At 38.9% G+C, this 23,630-nt stretch overlaps 1 protein-coding gene across 1 annotated transcript in view; it reads left to right on the top strand.

Annotated features, from left to right (window-relative positions):
- GPC5 (glypican 5) overlaps positions 1-23,630 on the top strand; it is a 588,333-nt gene that overhangs the window by 261,232 nt on the left and 303,471 nt on the right. The window lies entirely within an intron of this gene.

The following is a 23,630-nucleotide window of genomic DNA, read 5'->3' as shown; positions in this document are numbered from 1 at the left end:
TTCCTCACTGTCTAGAATTTCTTTGACAGTTTATTTTCTTTTGGTTCCTATAACTGATTGTACTTTCAAGCAATCCCCTGAGCTTGACAAAGTTTAAATTTCTCTCTCTATAATATATAACCATGGTTAACATAATTGGCTGGAAATTAGTCCTTTGATTTTCCAATGCTGGTGATTATTACAGAATGTCAGCTTATATTGTGTTTGGGTTTGGATATTTTTGTGTGTTTTATTTTTAGCAATGTGCAAAAAGAAAGGTAGGGCGTTAAGCTTTCTGATTTACAAAGATGCCTACTCCAGGTAAAGATAGGTGGTTTAGTTGCCACAAGAGTGATGAGTTCATTGGAAAGGTCATATAACAAGTAAAATTGCTATGATAAACATAGACTGTAATTTATTTTAATATAAATTTATATAATAAAAGCTGTTTACATATTTCTGGGTGATCATAACCATTTCTGATTTTAAATAATTAATTTGCAATTTATATCTGAATACCTCATAGAACTTCTTAGATTTCATAGAAAAGTTGTTGAAGAAAGGAACTATAATTAACTTTAAATAATTATTTCTTAATTCAATAATTTAAAGAATAATTTAAAATAAAATATTTGGTCGACATGGCCAGTGCTCTTTTTTTTTTCATTTTGCTCTTTGAATGTTGGACCATATTTTGTAAATATACCTTCCTTGCCTTTACTGAGAGCAGTCATCATGCATAGTATTTTGCCTGTAGTATTATGATGCCAATAAAATTTCTGCCACTTAGATCTAGTGATTAAATTCTGACTTATACTTTCTCTTTTCATACTGTTCAAACTGGAATTGAACTTTTTTGTGTATTAACAATTTTTCTACAGGTGCTACTGAGAATCTCATGGTGATTAATTAATGATTTAGTATATAATATAGATTTGATATAAATTAATTATATTATAGTATAAAATCATTGGATTCTAGAGCTGCAGGAACCTTTGTTTCAATTTGCCCCATTCCTCTCTGACTATTTGGTCTTAGTGTTAATAGGACATATTGTGGGAGATGTCAATGATTGAGAAAACTTTTTAGAAGGATAGTATTTTCAACCCAAAGAATATATTTTATTTTGTATTATATATTTTAAGACCTCATTCACAGTTTATGAATAAAGATAGCTCATCTATAGTAAGAATTCTCCAAAGCAAGTGCCCACATTTCTGATAGAGAGTGATTGCCATTGTTCTCATTTGCTTCCAGCTCATGCGTCCCCTTTCCTAGACCGCCCGGCCTTCGGTTTGTTAGCCACTCCTGAGTGCGCTGTGTGACTCCACTCTTCTGGGAGCAGCTCTCACTTTGCCTGAATCTTTTCTCAAACAGCCTTTCTACCTCCTCCTGGTAACTGACATTTCTCTGTCCTGAGCATAATTCTTCTCTTTCATCCCTATCTCATGGGTCCTCAAACTACTTCCACCACCCTTGGTTGGCCTCACACACTGGCCCCTGACCACCATCTCTGGGCTACTTCCAAAATGAACATTTTTTTCAGCCCTGATTGTTTTCTAATCTATATATATATAAAACCCTAATATGCAAATAGACCAAATGGTGGAACAACCGAACGATTGAACAACCAAACAACCAGTCACTATGATGTGCGCTGACCACCAGGGGGTGCGCGCAGAACATGGCGGGCATTGGCCACGGCGGGATGGTGGAGCAGGTGAGCAAGGGCACCAGACCAAGGTGGGGCACCAGTCGCTATCCTGGGGCGAGCCTCTGGAGGTTACTAAAAATTCTTTGCTCCCGTGCGCTGTGGTCCTGCTCGGCACTCATATCTGCTGCTGGTGCCGGCCCCACTCACAGCCACTGCTGGCGCCAGAGCCGCTGCTCACACCAGCTGCTGGCACCCGGCACTGGCCCCAATTGCTTGGCGCTGTCAATGGGTGCTAGTGGCGGCTGCTGGCCCTGATCGTCCCTGAGGGCTTCTCCACCTCCCCCTGCTCCTGAGGAGCGATTGGGGCAGCAGCCGCTGCTTGCACCCGCTGCCAGCGCCGCCCCGCTTGCACCCGCTGTTGACGCCAGCCCCAATCGCTCCACAGCAGCAGCAGATGCGAGCAGGGCCAGCGCAGTCAGTGCGTGGGAGCAGCAGCGTTGGTAGCGGGGCTGCTGGCAGATACGGGAAGGGGGAGGGGGGTTGCGGCAAGAGGGGCTGGGTGGGGGCACGGAGGATGGGCCAACACCACCTCTGTGCCCACCACAGCTTTGCAGCCCACAGTTCCTTTCAAGGTGCACAGATTCGTGGACTGGATCCCTAGTAGTTAGATAATATTTCACAAACATTATCTCATTTAGTTACCCCCAAAACTTGACTCCCTAATGCTCCAAAGTAAGTTGATTGGGTGATATCTCTTTTCTATTTGATCTTGAGAAAATGCTCATGTGTTCTTTGACTTTTGTAAAATATAATTGAATTTTTAATTCTTTCATGACTCAGTCAATTCTTGATATAAATTTAGAACAGGTTTTTTTCCAATACAAAATTAATAATAAAATCTAAATATCCATCATATCTGATTTATTTAGTGTGATATATTCTCCATGGAATATTATGTGGCAGTAAAAAATGATGCATGTTTATATTTGCTAATGTGGAATAATTTCAAATAAAAATAGTTAAAATAGAATATTATATATTTTATCAGCAGATTTGAATAAATAAAAAACATTGATATTGGTTCTGCATAGAATATTTCTGGACAGTTACGTAAAAACTGCAAATATACTTACAAAGTACTGGGGGAGGTTTTATATTTTTATTTTCTCTGTAGTTATTTATGTTGAATGAAACCATGTTATAGTGATATTAATATTATGGAGCATTATTTTCTTCTTTTTGAAAAAAAAAAAGTGCTATTTTCACATTTAATTCCAACCAATTCTTATAGTAATTTTTTGATATAGTGTTGCCAAAACATTACTGGATATGGTTCAATACTGGACTATTGAATTTAGCTAAGAAAGATTCAATATAAAGTACAATCCTGGTGAATGTTACAATTTTAAATTATTAACTACATTTTTCTTGAGAAAAAATAATGAAGTCTAACAGTGATCGGTGTGTGAAAGCACTAAGGTCATCATATATGATGCTCATTTCAGAAACCTACAGTTACTTAAATAATGCCACCAAATTTTGAAAAAATGAATATCAAATGACCGTATGTCATATTTGGGGATAATAGAGATATTTATCTTTTTATTTTTTTCATATTCATCAAGTTTACTCCAGAGGAATTATGCCAAACGCAGCAATAAGATAAATTGGTGGCCAATACTGAGTCTATTATTCATTATAGGAGCAAAGTGATTATGTTGGCAAGATTTCTTCTCCTGACGGCCTTTTTGTAGGACTTGATTGATAAGATTATTTATGTGCACAGACATGGTGTCTTGAATAATAGAATAACCATACAGATTGTTTCAATATTGTGACAACCCTATAAAATTGGATGAAATTACCTTTGTTCTCATGGAAAGAAGTGAAATTCCTTTGTGATTATAGATAAAAATATCTCAGATATGTCTCATAGATAAGGAATATTTAATTCATGAAACAAAATATATTTTAATTCAAATTATTTTAAAGACTGTATGCATATCATATACTCTATTGCAATATTGAGGTCAACAGTTCAAACAGTTTTTGATTTAAGATGAAAATGTATTACTGGAATCCATGTCATCTCCATCTCTTAAAGACACTCTTAAAACCTTTCTGTCTCTTCATCATGAAACAAAACTGTTCTCTGAAAGACTTGTCAGTCCCTCTTTGTTCTCAGTTCTCTGTTATTGTAAATTGATTGCTTGATGGTTTGTACTCATCTTTCTGGGTATTGAAGTTCAGGAGACAACTACTTAATTATGAAGGCTTCCTTTCCCCTTTTGACTAATAGACAGATAATCCAGTAACTCTCCTCAATCTCCAGGGATTTATGACCTCTGTAACAACTCTTAAACTACTGAGTAGCTGTTAAGTATCCCAGTAAAATGAATAATCCACATGATTTCTACTTCATCTTGATTTAGTTAATGTTCCTTAATGCTTCTTTAGTAATGCAGTATTTCTTTTTGAACTCCTATGATAATATATTCTTCTCAAATTATTATAATTGAATGTTTAAAAATCAATAAAAATGTAAAACCTTAGAAATGGCTGAGATTTTATACTTATCTACTATCAGTTTTCTTTCCACCCAGACAATGTAATTGTTTGTAACCTCTTTTTTTTCCTTTTACTCATTGTTTGATCTTTATTTTTCTTCCTGCATTCAATTATATATATTTTTAAAAACACCTAGCCTACTTTCCAAATGTTATGGACTACATTTAAAAAACAATCAGGACTCAGATTGTTTTGAGTTTCATTGATGTAACCACTAGTTGCTTTTCCTATGTTGCTTATGTAAAGGCAGTATCTTCTTTGTGACCACCAGTGTGTTTTCTATTTCATTTTTTTCTCTTGCAATTTCTACTTATTCAGTTTCTAACATTGTTGAACTTTACCTTTCTAATAATCATCATTGTTATTATGCCAATGGCCTATCTTATTTGGTTGAGAATTGAAGGATGGTTTAAAGGTGTGATTAGGACATGGCCCCACTTTTACTCTATTGCAACAATTTACTGTAGACCTTGAAACTCCCGCTATTAATGGAAGAATTTTCAACTAAGTCATTTTCTCCAGGCACCAATGTATACAGCTTTCCCAAACTCCCATATTTATCTTGTGTCCCCTCATTTGTTACTTATTGTAATGTCTAAATCCATCATGACACCTATAGTACTTCGTGCATTTATATGTCATGTATCTTCTTTCTCTTCTCAACTGCAATTTCTTTTATAACAGAGTTCCTGTATTATTTGAAAGGCCAAGACTGATTCATATCATTGAACACCAATTGTTAAGTTTTAAAAGACAAAGGACTCTGAGGAAGAGTAATTTTTATTTTTTTACAAGTGTTAGTGAGAAGTAAGAGGCTTGGGGATTGGGGATATGGCTTGGTGATAACACCTGGGTGGATAATATTGAGTCCAAAATGGAACTGAGTGCCTGAAAATGAGAAGAAAAGAGGTGACACATAAAAGTTTCTCCCTGTGCTGACTCTGGATGCTGACTTTTTTATTGCTTTGACCTAAGATTCTGCACGTCCCATTATACGCACTTCCATAGGCATTGTGAAACCAGAGTCTAAATAACTCTAAGAAGTTCATGTATTCTGGGTTAGAGACATATGAGGTATGATTGTCTTTATCACAGATGAAACACCTGGGATGAGGTGAATAAAAGTGCCAGGATCTGCCCAAGGTAAAATATCTGATCTGCCTTTATGATTACCAGTAAGGGAAGCATTTGTTTTGTTTGTGACAGAAATGAAAAGTGTGGTTTTAGTTGTATTATAAGGTCCTGTTGAATTCATCACATTGTGGAATATACATTCTAGGTCCAACGGGACAAGTCCAAGGAAGGCTGATGTATCAAGTTTGTAATGAACATAATATTTGCAGAATTCTTGACTGGGTGCTATTTCTTTCTGCCTTGCACTAGTACATTTGCTTGGCAGGTAATTTTTATGTAAATGGTAGTACCTGAAGTAGTTATCCCCTAGTTTGGTTCTGCAGAAAATAATATAGTAGATGATAACAAGGGGGATGCATGCTTTATCAACTTTGCTCCAAGCTCTGATATCCCAAACACGTTTTAAAGTCTAGGAAAATAGGCATCCTTCTCAGATCAATATACACATTTTGTTCTCTTCTAAAAATGCTCCATTGATTTGTCAATATTTGCATGGTATCTCTCTGATGAACTGAAAAGTTTCTTCTGAATCTTTCTCAATTGGCTCACTAACTTACTAATCAGTCTCTTGTTAATCACGTATCATTATATTCAGACAACTGGACTCCGAAAGGTGAAAGTAGAAACTGTTTCATTAAACCCACTCAGAAGACTGCTTTTACCTTGTCACTAGAATAAAATCATGGCCAATTCTCAACATTTTTTGGTCACTACTGTAGTCCTCACTTATCCATAGTTTTACTTCCTGTGCTTCCAGTCATACTAGGTCAACCATGATTCAAAAATATTAAGTGTAATATTCTAGATATTTTGAGAGAAAGGGAAAGACCACATTACATAATTTATATTACAGCATGTTATTATAATTGTTCTATTTTATTGTTAGTTGCTCTTCTTAATCTCTGACACTGACTAATTTATAAATTAAACTAGAGGCCCAGTGCACGAATTTGTGCATGGGTGGGGTTGGGCCGGCCCACCCTGATTGGGGCACGATCAGCGCCGGGCCAGCTGGGGGAGGGGCCTCGGGCAATTGGCCAGTGGGCCATGACCCCAATTGGGGTGGGAGGGCGATTGGGGGCAGGGCTGGCCATGGGGAGGGGCCATGGGCAGTGGGCTGGCCGGCCCCCCCCATGAATGGGGTGTGGGGGGCCGATCAGGGGTCAGCAACTGGAGGAAGAGTTATGGGAGGTTGGCTGACCAGCCCCACCCCCAATTGGTGTGGGGGGTGCCAATAAGGGTGGAGCTGGCTGGGGGGAGGAGACGCAGGCTGATTGGGGTGGTGGGGGCTGATCGGGGGTGGGACCAACTGGGAGGAGGTGCTGTAGGAGGTTGGCCAGCTAGCCTCACCCCCTATTGGGGTGGGGGTGCAATCAGGGGTAGGGCCAACAGGGGGAGTGGCTGTGGGAGGTTGGCTGGCCAGCCAACCTGGTTCGCTGGCTGCAGTGGGCATCATATTGACTGATCATTTCGGTCATTATGGCATTCCAGTCGATGGCTTTTTATATATATAGATTTTTCACAGGTATGTATATAGAGGAAAAGCATAGTATACATAGGGTTTGTTACTATGCACGATTTCAGGCATCCACTGGAGATCTTAGAATGTATCCCCCATAGATAAGGGGACTAGTATATTGGTGTCTGAATGACCTTTTATTATTAGCCCCATAAACAGTCCCAATCAAATTCAGTCCCATAAAAAGTGTACATTTAATAATGTAATAATGAAATGGTCTAGTCCCGTGGTCGGCAAACTGCGGCTTGCGAGCCACCTGCGGCTCTTTGGCCCCTTGAGTGTGGCTCTTCCACAAAATACCACGTGCGGGCGCACATGTACAGTGCGATTGAAACTTCGTGGCCCATGCGCAGAAGTCGGTATTTTGTGGAAGAGCGACACTCAAGGGGCCAAAGAGCTGCATGTGGCTCGCGAGCCGCAGTTTGCCAAGCCACAGTTTGCCGACCACTGGCCTAGTCCAACTTACTCAAAACTCAAACTTCACTTAAAGTGGCTATTTCTGCTTTTCCCTGATTAGTACTGCATCAGTCTAGGAGGCTTATAGTGGAGGCTGAACCACCTCTGGTCCATGTGACAACCTTGTACCCTGCTTGTCCTGACTCTCCAAGTTTGGAGCTGGAGGTATGACGGCACAGAAGTGAGAGAGAAGGAGTAAGATAAAGGAAAGTTTTCTCTGACTGATACTGTTGTGTCTCTCATGAATACTTCCTAGCTTGGCAGCTATTAAGAGCTACTGATGTAGGGCTTTTTGTGCTCATGGCAGTGCTTCTCTCCCATACTTTCCCATCTGACGGGAAACCTCTCACCGCTTCCTGCGGAGACCCTCTGGTGGGGTCCTTTCCTTCTGCATGGATCACTCTAAGCTACGGAAACTTTGCTCACTCTCCTGATTTTGGTGGAAGTACAGCCTGCATGAAGTGCAGCTGCCCTCTACTCTGACAATAGCCAGGGAACTTCAAGTACAAGAATGGTCTGCCCTATAATTTCTTGGGCCTGAATCAACTATCAGCCCTTTTAATCCTTCAGACTCCAAGGAACCCTCAAAGCTTCTCTCACTTAGGACAAATGAATGAGGGAATACTGCAGCGGTCCACACGTTTTTTTCAAAGAAGTTTCCTCATTTGGCCTCTTTGACCTTAATCCTTTTACACTGTTAAGGTGGATGTCAAGATGAGGGACTTAAAACCAGTTTTCAGCCCTCTGTTTTTCATGTCTAGCACCTCAATTTGGAATGCCATCCATTGTCTTGTTCTCAGCTGAAAGGGAAACAGAAAGTGATCCATTTTAGCATCTCTTTTTTTTCTCCTTAGATAAACGGTCTTTAATTAGTTTTTCTAAAACGTAAATCACCTGTCATGACAATTTAATTTTTTTTATTTTTAAAATAAATCTTTATTGTCGAAAGTATTACATATGTCCCCTCTTTTCCCCCATTGACCTCTTCTAGCCCGCCCCCACCCCTACACCGAAATAAATATAAAAGATGCGAAAATACCTCTGCTTTTCAGAGAAAACAAAGCAGAGATATTTTAGCATCCTGTACCATTATTTGGAAGTGGTGGGTAGAAGACAGAAAACCAGATTCAATGCTCAAGATACTGCAAAAGACCTTGAATGAAATGCAAAGGTGAGTAAGACATTGTCTCCACCTTTGAGCTTAGAATCTAAAAGTGGGTAGTAAACATGTTCCTAATCTGTACACAGCAAAACATGTTCATAATCTGTTCACTTTGTGAAGTAAGAGAAACACAAAATAACCCACAGGCTTTCAAATAAGGGAGAAATCTCTTTTGATTAAGGGGATTTGTAAAGTATTTGATAAAGGGGTAATATGTGATACAAGTCTCAATTTATTCACTTAAAATAACTTAACTGAAATATTTATGGATGAGATGATATGATGTCTGGCATTTGATTTAAAATAATTCAGCAGATGGGGGAAGAGGGCCATACTATATATAAAAAGGTTTGTGTGTGTGGATAATCACAGAAGCTATATTATGGGCACAAGGGGGTTTATTCTCTATATTTGTGTATACTTGAAAATTCTATAATAAAACATAAATAAATATAAAAATAGAAGAAGACATAAGAAAAATAGCATTATTAGGTATCTGTTCAGTCACAAACACTGTTTTAGACAGTGGGGTACAGTGATGGACAAAACAGACACGGAGCTTATGTAGATTAGGATGTAGGAGAGATGAACACTGATCAGATATTTACAAGTATGATTGTGTGCAAAACCTTTAAGTTTTCCTGGAAATTTAATCAGCAAACTTGGAAGTAAGAAACAGCAGGAGTCAGTGTATTCTTGAATGAAATGCTCTAAGTTTGGTTGGCCTTTTAGCTGTATTATTTTCATTGGTGTATAACCTTTCAGACGACTTTTTTCTCCTTCTCAACACTCTCTTCCACTTGAATTTCATGATTGTGTCCCGAATACATAGCATGAAACCTTCCCTTCTTTGTTATAGTCTAGACCTGTGGTCGGCAAACTTCTGCTCGCGAGCCACATGCGGCTCTTTGGCCCCTTGAGTGTGGCTCTTCCTAAGCCTTAGGAGTACCCTAATTAAGTTAATAACAATGTACCTACCTATATAGTTTAAGTTTAAAAAAATTGGCTCTCAAAGGAAATTTCAATCGTTGTACTGTTGATATTTGGCTCTGTTGACTAATGAGTTTGCCGACCATTGGCTAGACCAAGCATGTCAAACTCACGGCCCGTGGGCCACATGCCTTGTTTATTTGGCCCATGTTAGTCTTTGAGTTTGACATGCTTGGTCTAGACATTCATTCAGAAAGCCAGTAAGTAAAGTCCAGTAGTTAGGAACAGAGTCTCAGGAGCCAGGCTACCAAGGTTCTCAGTAAAGGTTAGGCACTTATGCCCTGGCCAGCCCAGTTGATTGGGCATCCTCCCATATACCTAAAGGTTGATGGTTCAATTCCTGGTCAGGCCACATGCCCTGGTTGTGGGTTCAATCCCCAGTAGGGGGCATGTAGGAGGCAGCTGATTGATGTCTCTCTCTCTCTCTCTCTCTCTCTCTCTCTCTCTCTCTCTCTCCTTCCCTCTTTAAAAATCAATTTAAAAAACCTTAAAACAAAAAGATTAGGCACTTACTAGTGATGTGAATTCTGGAATATTCATTAACCTCTAATTATATATTTTAAAATAGTCTCCCATTTTTTAAAACATGACTGAAAATATACCTACCTCATATTTGAGAATTAAATAGTTATTCCCATAAACATTTTAGAATACTAGTGATCACATAGTAAACATTCAGCAACTCTTAAAATCTTATTATTAAACAATGTATGCTCATTTACTTTAGTAGGTTTATTGAGCTTCTCTCTTCATTGAATGGCTTCTATCATGGATCAGAAAACATCCACTTGAAAACAAAGACATATGTGAAGATTATTTTATGAGTTAGTGAAAATTAACATTAGAGTTTTTGACTTGGGAGCAGGAAGAGAGTCCCTTATTAGTATTTTAAATGATTACTTTCTTGAGGCTAGAATTAGAGAAGTTATATCTTAATAGGCAGTTCCTCAACTACTCCAGTTGTGGGGAATCATGGTCTGTTCGTACCCATGCAGCATATCAGTTTTCTCCAGGGAGAACTAAAAGTTAAGATACAAAGATAAAGCACCATAGAGATAAAAGGAAGACATTGTACTCCCAAGCAGTAGCTTGGGAATAGTCAATCACTGGCTACAGCATCTTCGAGTTGATCACTGGAGATAAATCTCTGAAGCCATGCTAAATTTCAGTACATCATACCCCAAATTGTTTTTGGTGAAATGACAATTTTAAGGCTGCTGCACTTACAGACATTTCTCTCCGTGCATGAAATTCCCAGAGGAAATACGTGTTGTAAACAGAATCCCTAGAACAAAATTAGGTTGAACCTCAGCCCTTACCATGTGTCTAACTGCTCAGTTTCTCGCCAGACTGACACAGGACACATAAACTATTTTTAACTTGTTACTTGGTTCCATTAGAGATGTGTGTAGAGAAGGATTTAAAAAAAAAAGATAGCAAGATAAAAGTTCACTGAAGTGGAAACCTAAAAGACCTTTTCCCATCTGTTTGGCACAGAAGTTATCTCTTTGGGGGTAGAGATTTCATCACAGTTCCATAGACTTGTGACTTCCAGATTGTGTTTACTGCAAAAGAGCAGCTTTCAAGGCCTCTAGGATACCTATTCTTACGTTAGTCTGAGCAATGCCTTTTTTTTATTCTTTATTTTCATATTGATTTTACATGGGAAAACCTATTGCCTTTTCAGTAAAATAGGTGTGTTTGCTAAACTATAAAGGCAGCATGCATTTTTTTTCTTAGTTTGGTTCCTGTATTTCCATATCAGAGCAAATAAATTCATCAGTGAATGATTTATTATATTTTAAAATAAAATGCTGGAAGAGAGATGAAAGTGAACAGTCACTTACAATGCTTTCTTCTTCAAATAGACTTCAGTGTAGTTTCATTAATTTTATAAGAACAGCTCATCAGTTATCACTATATTCTATTGCTCAGCCATCAAAATTCTTATTTTCTGGTGCAGCCTTCAAAACAAATAACATTTGTTAGGTACTGTTGAATGGGTTTCCAAAATCTGATTTGAAACTACTTGCACTGTATTACTGGATGTAATATTTGAAGTATATTGACCTTCACATTTTGACTTCCATTGCTAATATAATTATATATTTCCTTGTTCTGCAGATTTCATATTCTCATGACTATATTGAAATAAGAAAATGTTTTAATTTTTTGTTTTGTTTTCCTGGGGAGATAGATGAATGCAAAGCTTTTTTTGAGTACTTCAAAGTTATGACTTTAATCAGTTTTATATATAATGGCAGCCACAAAGAGTACGTTATAAATCTTTGAGGTATTGAATAAACCCAAATGCCTTAGAATCATGAAATAAATGAATTTCAAATTGGAAAGCACCCTGAATGACAGTTCATTCTATAAAGTGCAAAACTCTAAAAATGGTTGGGAGAAGGGAAAAAAACAAATGAGAAAATTTTGCTCTCTATACACTATAAACTTAATTTTATATCATGTCCATATGATTATATTTAAGAAGTTATTTTTTAAAAATTTCATATAATTCTTGAGTTTTCTCTATCAGCATCAACCAAGGTATAACTGAACTGGTACAAAGTTGTACCTTTCTTTACCCCATTCCATGAAGTTCTGATAGGAAGAAAGGCCTCCTTCTTAATAAACTGAAGACTCTTTGCTAGTTGGCCAGACAACCTATATAATAAAAGCCCAGCGACCGAATGGTGGAGTGACAGAATGATCGGTCGACCAGTCGCTATGATGTGTACTGACCACCAGGGGGCAGATGCTCAATGCAGGAGCTGCCCCCTCGTGGTTTGTGCGCTACCACAGTGGGCGCGCTGCTTGGCTGACTGGGATGAGCAGCTGCCCCAACAGCAGGCCGATCCGCACAGGCCACACCCCCTACCAGTGCATGAATCCTGTGCACTGGGCCTCTAGTTAACATATATGCGATGATGTAAACATTTTTAAAATAAATTAAGTATGAGATGATAATGATGAATATAAATGAAATATTGTTCAATTTTTGTATTATTCTAGACAGAATCTAGGCATTTTAGGCATATTGGTTTTGTTTTATTTATTTTTTTTGTTAATCCTTACTGGAGGATATTTTTCTATTAATTTTTAGAGAGAATGGAAGAAAGAGTGAAAGAGAGAAACATCGATGTGAGAGAAACACATTAATTGGTTGCCTCCTGCACAAGCCCTGACTGGGAGCGGGTAGGAGCCTGCAACCAAGCTTGACAGGAATGAAACCCTGGACCCTTTGGTTCACAGGCTGATGCTCTATCCACTGAGCAAAACCAGCTAGGGCCATTTTAGGTATATTGGGTCAGTAAATCAACAGCATTTTAGAATAGTACATTTAAATTATTTTGAATCAAGCATTAATATTTTCTTTTAGTGAGCATGGGATATTTAAATTAAAGGAGTATTGCGAAGTAGTAAAAAATGTATGATGCTGTTGGTTTGGGATTGAGTCATGGCTTCTCAAACTGGGATGCATGGTTTTTTAGAGGTTGGCAGTGTAGTGATGTTCTTTGTGGTAGAAAGAACCACAGTGTAAACAGGACACCAGCTGTTAGAGGGCTTGCTATGAGAATGGTATATAATAATGTGTGTGTGTGTGTGTGTGTGTGGGCTGTGCGTGCGTGTGTGTGTGTGTGTGTGTGTAGAGCTTTTAAGAATATGAAAAATACTCATTCTCAACTTGAAAAATAATTTCTAACATAAATGCAAATTAAATTAAAATATTTTATTATACTGATAAAGATAATTAAATTTGATAATTCACAGCATTGACTAAGATGTGGGGAACAGGTATTTCAGTATTCCAATAGGAGGCCAATTCTTTGTAAATCTTTGAAGGGCAATTGGACAAAATATATCAACATTTTAAATGCATATGGGCATTGAATCAGCTGTTCCACATGTAGGAATTAATCCTCAGATATACTAACATATGTAAACAAAAGAGTATGCATTACACATAGTTTATGGTAGCATAAGGTAGGGACAGCCAAAATGCCATTAATAGAGAAATAATTAATGGTTATTAGATTCAAAAAATGAAGTGTAATGTAGTTTTTTTAAAAAGAAAGTTGTAGCCATATAGGTAGTGGTATGGAAATAGCTATAGGAGAAGAGAACTGGAGGGTATGTATCAGAAGAAAAACAATTTTTTATAATTCTATGTGCTTCATAATTTACCATGTGATTTCAGTCATTTAAAAAAAATCAATAAAGAAGAAGGGTAAATTATTCATATAAATGGTAAAGGAAAATTGTCATATATCCTTCTGAAATACAGAAAGATGTCTTTCTTAGGAACAATATCTTGAAAAGCTCATGCACTTCAAATGAAATAGAAGCAAAATGTCAAAATAAAGGTTTCTAAGGTATTTTTTCAATGGAAGGATTAGTATTTTTGAGAAATGAATTTCATAAAATAGAATATTTTATTATTGCAGTGAATGTCAAACCAGTGATTTGGAGAGGGTGACAGACAGATTAGAACTGCCTGAACATAGCTCTCCCAACTGAGTGGGTGGGACCCAAATCTAACCTGGTCCTCACATCTCCCACCGTAGATGAAGAGGTGTGCTATACACTGAATGTTTGTGTCTCCCCCACATTCATATGTTGAAACCTGACCTTCAATATGGTGGTTTTAGGGAGGTAGGGATCTTTGGGAGGTAATTAGATCATGAGGCAGAGCCCTCATGAATGAAATCGGTGCCCAACATATGAGAAGTACAAATTGTTAATTACAAATAGTCAAGGGATGTAAGCCAAGGAAACATAGTCAATGATATTGTGATAACTATATATGGTGCCAGGTGGGTACTGGAAATATGGAGGGGAACACTCTGTATGTGATCGTCTAACCCAGTGGTTCTCAACCTTGGCTGCGCATTAGAATCACCTGGGAATCTTTTTAAAATCTTGATTTCTGGGCCTCATCCTCCGGAAATTCTGTTTCTTTGTTACTAATGTGTGGCCCCTCCCATAACAAAGAAACAGAAATTCCAGAGGATGAGGCCCAGAAATCAGGATTTTAAAAAGATTCCCAGGTGATTCTAATGTGCAGCCAAGGTTGAGAACCACTGGTCTAACCACAATGCGGTACACCTGAAACTAATACAGAATGATATTGAATGTAAACTGTAATTGAAAAAAACCACCCCAGAGAGATCCTTCACCCTCCCCCAGGTGAGGACACAGCTAAGAGACCTTATAAACTAGGACTCAGACCCTCACTAGACACTGAACATGTTGGTGCCTTGTCTTGGACTGCCCAGCCTCCAGAGCTGTGAGGAATAAAAGCTTGTTGTTTATGTGCCATTCAGTCTTTAGTATTTCTGTTGCAGTGGCCCAAATGGACTATGATAGGGTGGATAGGGATAAGGAGATAACGTGGTCATCGGTACTAAGGATTTTGATTGCCTGTTCTGTTATTTTATTATAGGTTATGTAATTTCATATCAGAGCAAATAAGTGTATCAGTAGATGATTTACTCTATTTTAAATACTGGAAATTCAGGTATAGAGCATGTGAGTGGTGTGAAAAAAAATTAAATTAATCTCAAATATTGTACAAGCATGTGATGACATTTGACATTTGCATAGAAGTCATAACTTTTTAAATGTATGTTTCTTTGTACAAATCCATACATTTAGGAATACTATCTATATATCTAAAGCCCTAATATGCAAATAGACTGAACAACAGAACAACCAAGCAACCAACCAACCAGTCGCTATGACGTGCACTGACTACCAGGGGGCACATGTGGAACATGGAGGGCGTCAGCAGCAGACAGCAGAGCTCGGAACATGGTGGGCGTAGGCCATGGTGGGATGGTGGAGCAGGTGAATGGAGGCACTAGACCAAGGTGGGGCGCCAGTTGCTGTCATCAGGGCAAGCCTCTGGTGGTTACTGAAAATTCTTTGCTCCCGCATGCAAGGTCCCGCCCAGCACTTGCACCTGCTGCCAGAGCCTGGCACCAGCCCCGATTGCTCGGTGCCATCAGAGGGTGCGAGTGGCGGCTGCTGGCCCCAGTTGCCCCTCAGGGCTTCTCCACCTCCCCCTGCTCCTGAGGGGTGATCTGGGCAGCAGCCACCACTCGTACCCACTGCTGGCACTTGCCCCAATTGCTCTGCACCATCAGCGGGTGTGAGTGGGGCCGGCGCTGACAGTGCGTGGGAGCAGTGGTGGTGGGAGTGGGGCTGCCGGCAGGAGGAGGCCAGGCGGGGGCACAGAGGATGGACCGAGATCTGCCCCTGTGCCCACCACAGCCTCGAAGCCCAGTTTCTTTCAAGGTGCACGAATTCGTGCACTGGGCCCCTACTTGTCTAATATATAGTTGTTAGCATTGTAGGGCAATACAATCCTTAATGATGATTTGTAAGCTTCCGGCCACAGGAGAACAAAAGAGCAGGAAGAACTAGCTGGACACCAGGAGTCAGACTATATAAGGAATTAAAACTGTCAGAAGGCACCCGATCACACACCGGCATTCCATCCACATTCCAAGCCCAGTGACACAGCCCCCAAACCCACTGAGGACAAGTTTCCCGCCAGTGACTGCCTATCAGTATTAAACTCCAGCTTCTGGGTTCTGCCATCATCGACCCAATGTCCCCTTGGCTCAGTGCTGTGCAGTACTTTCTCTTTGGATATCCCACCCACCATCCCCTTTCCCTAAATAAAATAAATTTTTCTTTATCCACCATCTGAGATGCTATTTAGCCTACCCATGCACCACCATGCTAACCTACCATGTTCACCTTTCAATAGTTGATAACATATTTGCTTTTATGTTATGAACTTTTCTGAATTGATTTGCCTTATTTTTATTTTCAGCTATTCCCTCTAGTTTTCCCTTAATTTAAAAATATATATATAATTGTTTATTCAAGAAAAAGGCATTCTTTCATGTCACCTAACTCAGTGAGGAAGAAAGGTGTTTATTTGAGAGAAATACTAACTCTATAAAGTTATCACCTTTAAGAAGATGTAGAAAAATATAGTTCAAGAGAACTGCAGTGACACTCCCTAAAGGAAACAATGGAATAATTATGGACTTTAGATATATATTTTAATTTCCCAGATGTTTAATGTTTAATCATGGTTCTCAAAGTGTGGTTTCCAAATTCTCAAGCCTCTGCCCAGAACTGTACTGGATCACACAGATGGGGAATGGGGCCCAGGAATCTATGCTTGAACAGGCCAGATGGTTCTCATGACCACTCAAGGGCAAACCACTGTATTAGGGCATCACAATTATTTTTTGGTAAGTTAACTTTTTAAAATTTTAGATATTTTTTAAAAATAAGAAAGGACCCATTTCCCTTATAATAAAGTTTAGATGTCATGATAAGATAAATCTTACTATAGAAATGATGTGATTCTTGTTTGAATAAAGATTTTAGAGCAGACTTGGTATCAAATAGAACTCCATTTTGATATACAGAGCACCTTCCACATAATGAATTTTGCATATCAGATGCTGAAGCCTTTACACAGCCAGAATTCTAAGTATTGCATATTTCTGGACAAAAGCATTGATCACATCTTCCTTAGGTATTTGGTATCACCCCTGGAAATTAATTATTTAAGCCACATTTGGATCTGTAGCAGTGCTCAGAAGGTGAAGAGTTTTAAAAATCACTGCTGTTTTGTGCAGATATACAAAATACAATATAGAGGGTTTACATAATAATAGCTATTTTGGAATTTCTAAATACTCTAATAGATTGCTGGGTAACTGAAAATACATAGAAGGTAAATATCAACCATAATTATTCTTAGTATAGCATCTCCAGAAAAATTTCTGGAAGGGAAATTCATGGTTTATTAATGATAGTGGTATTTTATTTCAAAGAAATGTTAGGAATGAAATATTGTCTCCAAACAAGGTTGAATATTTTTATATATAGTTTTCAGCTTATGTAGTTGCATAAATATTTCAGTTTGAAACATGATGTGTTCAATATTACCTTCTTCTACAATTTTAAAAGTTCCATGCCTCGTTAAGACCCTCAGATCAGGCTATTTGTAGACTGTAAAAGCGTCAGGACTGGGCAGCTAATTAGGAATTTGTTCATGCAAGATGCAAGTCGACTTCTCTTTGGGACTCCATCCAAGTCCACATAGCAAGCCTCAAGACACATACAGGAACCTTATCCATTAGTGCATATATTGACATAATTTACATAATTTTTAATGTGTGTCTTTTGGGAACATTCACCAACAAACTTTATTATTATTTGTCTTATTTAGTTATCTTAAAAAAACTTAATGATGTTACTGGGAAAACACATGGCTGTTTTGGGATGCCTAATTAGCAGTTTCCTGTTCATTTTACTTGCAAATGTATTGCTTTCCTCTGTGGAAGTTTTGTAACAGCCCAGATGACAAATTGTTCAGCTTCGTGACGATTTCACCAACTACACAAACTGTGCCGTCTTAATTCAAAGAAACTGCAAATCAACTTACAGGTGGCACACTATGGAGAGAAATCGCACCTGTCCAGGTTTGTTCCTGGAAGACTGTGGAAGTTGAGAATCTTTTTTCTCTGGTCTCTCTTAATGAAGCAGATGACTTTGAACTGCATACAAATGAGGAAAAATAACTTGACATCTTGAACAGTTTAGGCTGCTTCATAAGAAATTTGCTATTTAAAAATTTCTATTATGGGATTTTAGCTTTCTCCCTGCTGAACAATGTTTACTAAATATTTACTCACTGCCTACTGTGTGGGAGGTTCTGGGCTACAGTGTTAGAAATTTATAGCCCTGATCTCGGCCTTCTTGAGAATTACAGTGCTTGTCAAAGCCTGTAGTGAGCCCTGGGATAGTGACGTGCAGGTGCCATGGGAGGATATGGGAGTGGTGTCTGGAAGTGAGGTAGTAAGGGATCCAGTGGATTCTGTAGCTGCCTCCATCCCGCACCCTCCCCTGGATCTGCAGCACACCCATCCCCTTACTGCTGGAAGTGTTGGTCAATAATAACTCAAGGCTGTCACCTTCTCTACAAAATTACAACCTGGCTCAGAGTCCATGCATTGCTCCTTAGCCCCCACCCCCCACTCCCCACCCCCGGCCCCAGCAGAGAGGCAATGGCTGAGGTTCACAAGAGCAGCAATATGGCCTCAAATAATCAACTCTGTGCTGCAGTTTGTGTATCAGTGCTTCCTGGTGGGTTAAGAGGAAGCTGGACTCCAGCCCAGACTCCATTCTCACATAGCTTTTTATCTTGGCTCTGTGCTGCATCTCTCACTCCCCTGTACCTGACAGCACTTCCCCAATAAGTCTTTTGAACCAGAATCTGCTTTTAGGGAGCCTGATTTAGCGTAATTTTCAGAGACCTGCAGGGTAGTGGGAGCTAGCTAGAGAATTTCATGCAAAGACATCTCCAAGAAGGCAAGGGGAGGGGGGAAGTTCTGGCTAAAAGAGTAGAGTGATATGAGTGTGGGCTGGGCTAGAGGGTTGGAAGGAGGTGGAGAAAAGGGGTGGTAATGAAAGATGAAGCTGAAGAGGTTAAAAATCTTTGTAAGCCAAGTAAGTATATCTACAGCTTATTAATGTTAAAAAGTTGTGAAAAATACAGAATATTACCTATATTTTATTCTACGTAAAATATGTGATATTTGAAATAATTTATGTATTTGAGATATTTCAAAATAGTATTCTCAGATTAATTCATTGAATATGCTATAAAAAAGAAGGAGTGCTATCATGGAAATGCTCCTATACCTGCTGAAATCCTCATTCTCTTTTCCAAAGGAAGGTCTCCAATATGCAGTATGAAGACCATATTATAAGTCTATAAAGGATAATTTTTAACAATCAGATGGAAAACATGTATATAGGATAATATTTTCCATAATAGATCTTATCATAACCCAATTTTAAACATGTTGATAATTTTTTATAAATATATTTTTATTGATTTCAGAGAGGAAATGAGAGAGAAAGAAACATGATGAGAGAAAAACATTGATTGGCTGCCTCCTGCACACCTCCTATGGGGGAGCGAGCCCACGACCCAGGTATGTACCCTAACCAGGAATAGAACCATGGCCTCCTGACTCGTAGGTCGATGCTCAACCACTGAGTGACACTGGCTGGGCCATGTTTATTCTTGTATATTCTACAACCTGGCAGTAACCTATGAAGATGAAGCTGTGGAACTCATTACTGTATACTGTAGTTCTAGTGAAACAAATTTTAATCCCTATAAAATATGGAAAAATTACTTCCGCATTACATCTGACTACCACACGTGGGACTATTTAAATGAAGTGTTATTTTCTAAAACTCAACTACCTTTTGAGTTGTAACCAATGAGATTTCTATTTGTTTGGATGTTAAGTTGCCATAATTTGCGATTTTTTAAAAATACACTGGTGTGAAAATACATAAGAGGTAGAGCACTGTTGGGAGTCTAACTTGCACTTGTGTTCCTGTTATAATTTTGTTGTATTAGTATCTTTATTCTACCACCACTCCTGTTTCACTCACACTCCCTTTTTTTACCCTTAGATTTTTGTAATAGATCCCTAATCCATCCACTTGCCACTTCCCTCACAAATTTATTCCATGTACAGCTGATACTTTAAAAAATCAAAAATGCAATTTTTGTTACTTTAAAAAATCAAAAATGCAATTCCTTCTTTACAAACCCCTCCACAGTATGAACTTTCTCTACACCTCTAGACTTACCTCTTTCTACTGTCTCCAGTCCAAATACCTATTCACATTTCCATGGTTTGGGACAAGCATTTCTCTTCCCAATACTTCAAAATCAAGAGTAAATGTTACCATTTTAAAAGGATGGTAAACTGACCATTTCCTTTCCAGGAGTCCCTTACACTTGGTGTATGCCTCCGTGAGAGCATTTGCCTAGGACATATTTTAATTATTTGCTTAGATGCCTGTCTCTTTCACTGGACTATTCCATGAGTCGCAGGTGTCATCTAAGTGGGATTCAATTGTATATGGCAAAGTGAAACTGGGAGATGGGTGGTTAGGAGTCCAGTTACAGGAAGAATCACCCAGAGCTAACTAAGAAGGGGCAGGCACAATGGGCCCCATAAGTAGAGAAGAGGTCCAATCCCAAGGGCATCCTTCTGTTGGCCACTCAGCTTTATTTCCCAGCTCACAGACCACCAGACAGTTTTTAGACTGCTGAGCATTCACCTAGACCTAGACGATCAGTGGGGAACTTTAAGAAACTGAGATGATGGTCCATGTTGGTGCAGTGGCTTCATTGCCTACCTGAACAGGAGCAGACTTCCCAGACACCTTTTGGGGATTTTCAGAAATACCTGATTTCAAGGGAATCTCAGATCTAGCTTCTTGCAGGCAACTATCACTAGGGCGAAAATTAAGTTAATGCGGACTTTTCTATTTATATAGCCTTGTAAGGTCTGAGAGACAGTTTACACATCAATATTAGAATTACGTCTAGTTAGAGAACATTACTACTTACTCGAAGCCAGCTATAGTAAAGCACTTTGTATTACCTCTTATTGATACCTATTAAGGAGGTATTGTTACAACTCTATTTTCAGAAGGGAGTAAGAATTGGAGACACTAAATAACTAACACAAGATCCTATCAATAGTAAGTAGCTAAAACTGGAAATGATGCCCAATCTCATGTTACTTTTATTGTTATGCTCTAGTGCCTGCCCCTAATAAATTGTCAGTGGTGAGCAACTGACTGAATAGATGTGAAAAGAACTAGTGTATTTTTTAATTCAAGAAACAGCACAGTAGATGTCTACACTGAAAGTGTGAATATTTTTCCAATGCTTGTGTGGTATAACTCCTGAGTAATAAGACAATGTTGAGGTCTAATTTACAATGCCAAAAATACCCTTCTCGCACCATCAGAAAATAATTAAATCTCTCTCCATAACCTTCAAAGCTCTTTTTAGTCTCTGCCAACACACAACTACTTTAACATTATAATGTGTAACTGCTCCATAAAATTGCTTTTTAAAAAGCTCTTCCTGCTAACCTTTAACCCTGAGGACTGTGCATAATTTATTATCCTATAAACAATTGAATTCTTTCCTTTCTCATTTTGGGAGGATTTTCTTTCTTCCTCCTTCTCCATCTATCTACATTGCTCCTTTACTGATAATATTGAATCAAGGCACTTTTATTATTTGTCATTTTCATTTAAGAAGTATGCTTCCTGGTCTTAATCAGCATTTAATAAAAATGGGATATGTTATCTCTAACAAAATCATTGCTTTTATCATTTTTCTTGTTGTACCCTCTTTTAATTTCTCTTTCTTTGAACTGGTATCCATTGTAAGAAAAAGAAATTTCCAATTTCTGTTCTTAGTTATGCTATTACTAGAGGCCCAGTGCATGAAATTTGTGCACGGGAGGGGGTGTTCCCCAACCCAGCCAGCACCCTCTCCAATCTGGGACCCCTCGGGGGATGTCCAACTGCTGGTTTAGGCCCGATTCCTACAGTCAGACATCCCTCTCACAATCCAGGACTGCTGGCTCCTAATCGCTCACCTGCGTGCCCACCTGATTGCCCCTAACCTCTCCTGCCTGCCAGCCTGATTGCCCCCTAACCACTCCCCTGCCAGCCTGGTCACCCCCAACTGCCCTCCCCTGCTGGCCTGTTTGTCCCCAACTACCCCTGCTGGCCTGGTCACCCCTAACTGCCCTCCCTTGCAGGCCTGGTCCCTCCCAACTGCCCACCCCTTCAGGCCTGGTTGCCCACAACTTCCCTCCTCTGCTGGCTTGGTCGCCTCCAACTGCCCTCCCCTGCAGGCCTGTTCACCCCCAACTGCCCTCCCCAGCCGGCCATCTTGTGGTGGCCATCTTGTGATGTCGCAGCAGCCATCTTGTGACGACGTCGCACAAGGGTGTTGCGCGACGCCACCTAGGCTTTTATTATATAGGATATTTTGAGGATATTGTGATTTGAAGCAAAATATAGTCAAGTCTCTCATCTTCATATATGGGTGGAGTGGAACTATATAATATGAAGTCATATAAAAATGTTAATTCATGCTATGTCAATTAAGATTATAAAATATCAATGGCTAATTCTAGAACTAATTGTTAATTCATTTAAATGTAAAAAAATAATTATGTTCTATGATGATCTTATAAAGTTGTTAATATATTTCTTAAGTTTCCAGGCTCTATACAAAATTTCTTGTGTATCAAATAAGAAATTATCTTAATGTAAACATAGATCTGGATTTAGGTCTGAGATAGGAATCTGAAAACTCTATTTGCTTTTATTCATTCCCTAAACCTATACTTCTTGCCCTTTTGTTTTCCTCAACATTCTCACTTTGTTTCACTTACTTAAAAACACTTCCTAAAATCTAATTTTCTTTAAGACAGTTTTACAGTATGGTCTGGTGACTTCCTCTTCAGAGTAACAACTTATAGTGGTTCCTGTCCCACTTTTGGGAGTTTAAGGCTATGCTTGTCTCCACACCATGATAGGCGCCTTTTCTGAGTACCTCAGAGAGCCCCCAGCAGCAACCCAGGAAGCTCGTTCTTATAAAGATGATCCAAGTGCTCATCAAACTGTGAGAAGAGCTAAAAGCATTATCTCAAATACCCACCTCATTCCATCATAGTCTGGATCTCCTGTAAGCAAGATTTTCTTAGAGCATTTTCAGGATTCTTAAAAATACAAAATGTGCTTTGGCTGTGCAAAACCTCACTAGGTGGCTGAATGGGTTCTTTTGTTCTCTTCCCAACATCTTATAGGACAAAGTCAAGCAAAATCTTCAAGAATTCAGACAGTGATTATATTATTGAAGATTCTGCTAAGTCACCAGTTTAACAAAGTAAACAAACCAAAAATTAAACTGCACATGCACACCTGAAGATTCTGGGGTCAACCTGTATCTCTTCATGATTATGTTCAAACAATTAGGTCTTTCACACTGATGAATAATTTCTGGGCCTTCTCCTACTCCTTCTTGTCTCCATTCCTTCTGTATTGGACTAGAATCTCATTTGTCTCTGGGCTCCCTGCCACACACGTAGTTCTTTCCTCCATCCTGGCACACTGTACACAGTGGTATTCCAAAAATATAACTATAATCATTACACTGCTCTGTTTAAAACTCTTCAGTATTCCCTGCTGCCTTCCAGAGGAACTTGAAACTGCTCCATTGGCACTAAAAG

Source organism: Myotis lucifugus, unplaced genomic scaffold (assembly GCF_000147115.1).
Source record: "Myotis lucifugus unplaced genomic scaffold, Myoluc2.0 scaffold_64, whole genome shotgun sequence".
NCBI lineage: Eukaryota > Metazoa > Chordata > Mammalia > Chiroptera > Vespertilionidae > Myotis > Myotis lucifugus.
Note: the sequence above shows the minus strand (reverse complement) of the source record. Positions and strands in the feature narration are given on the sequence as shown.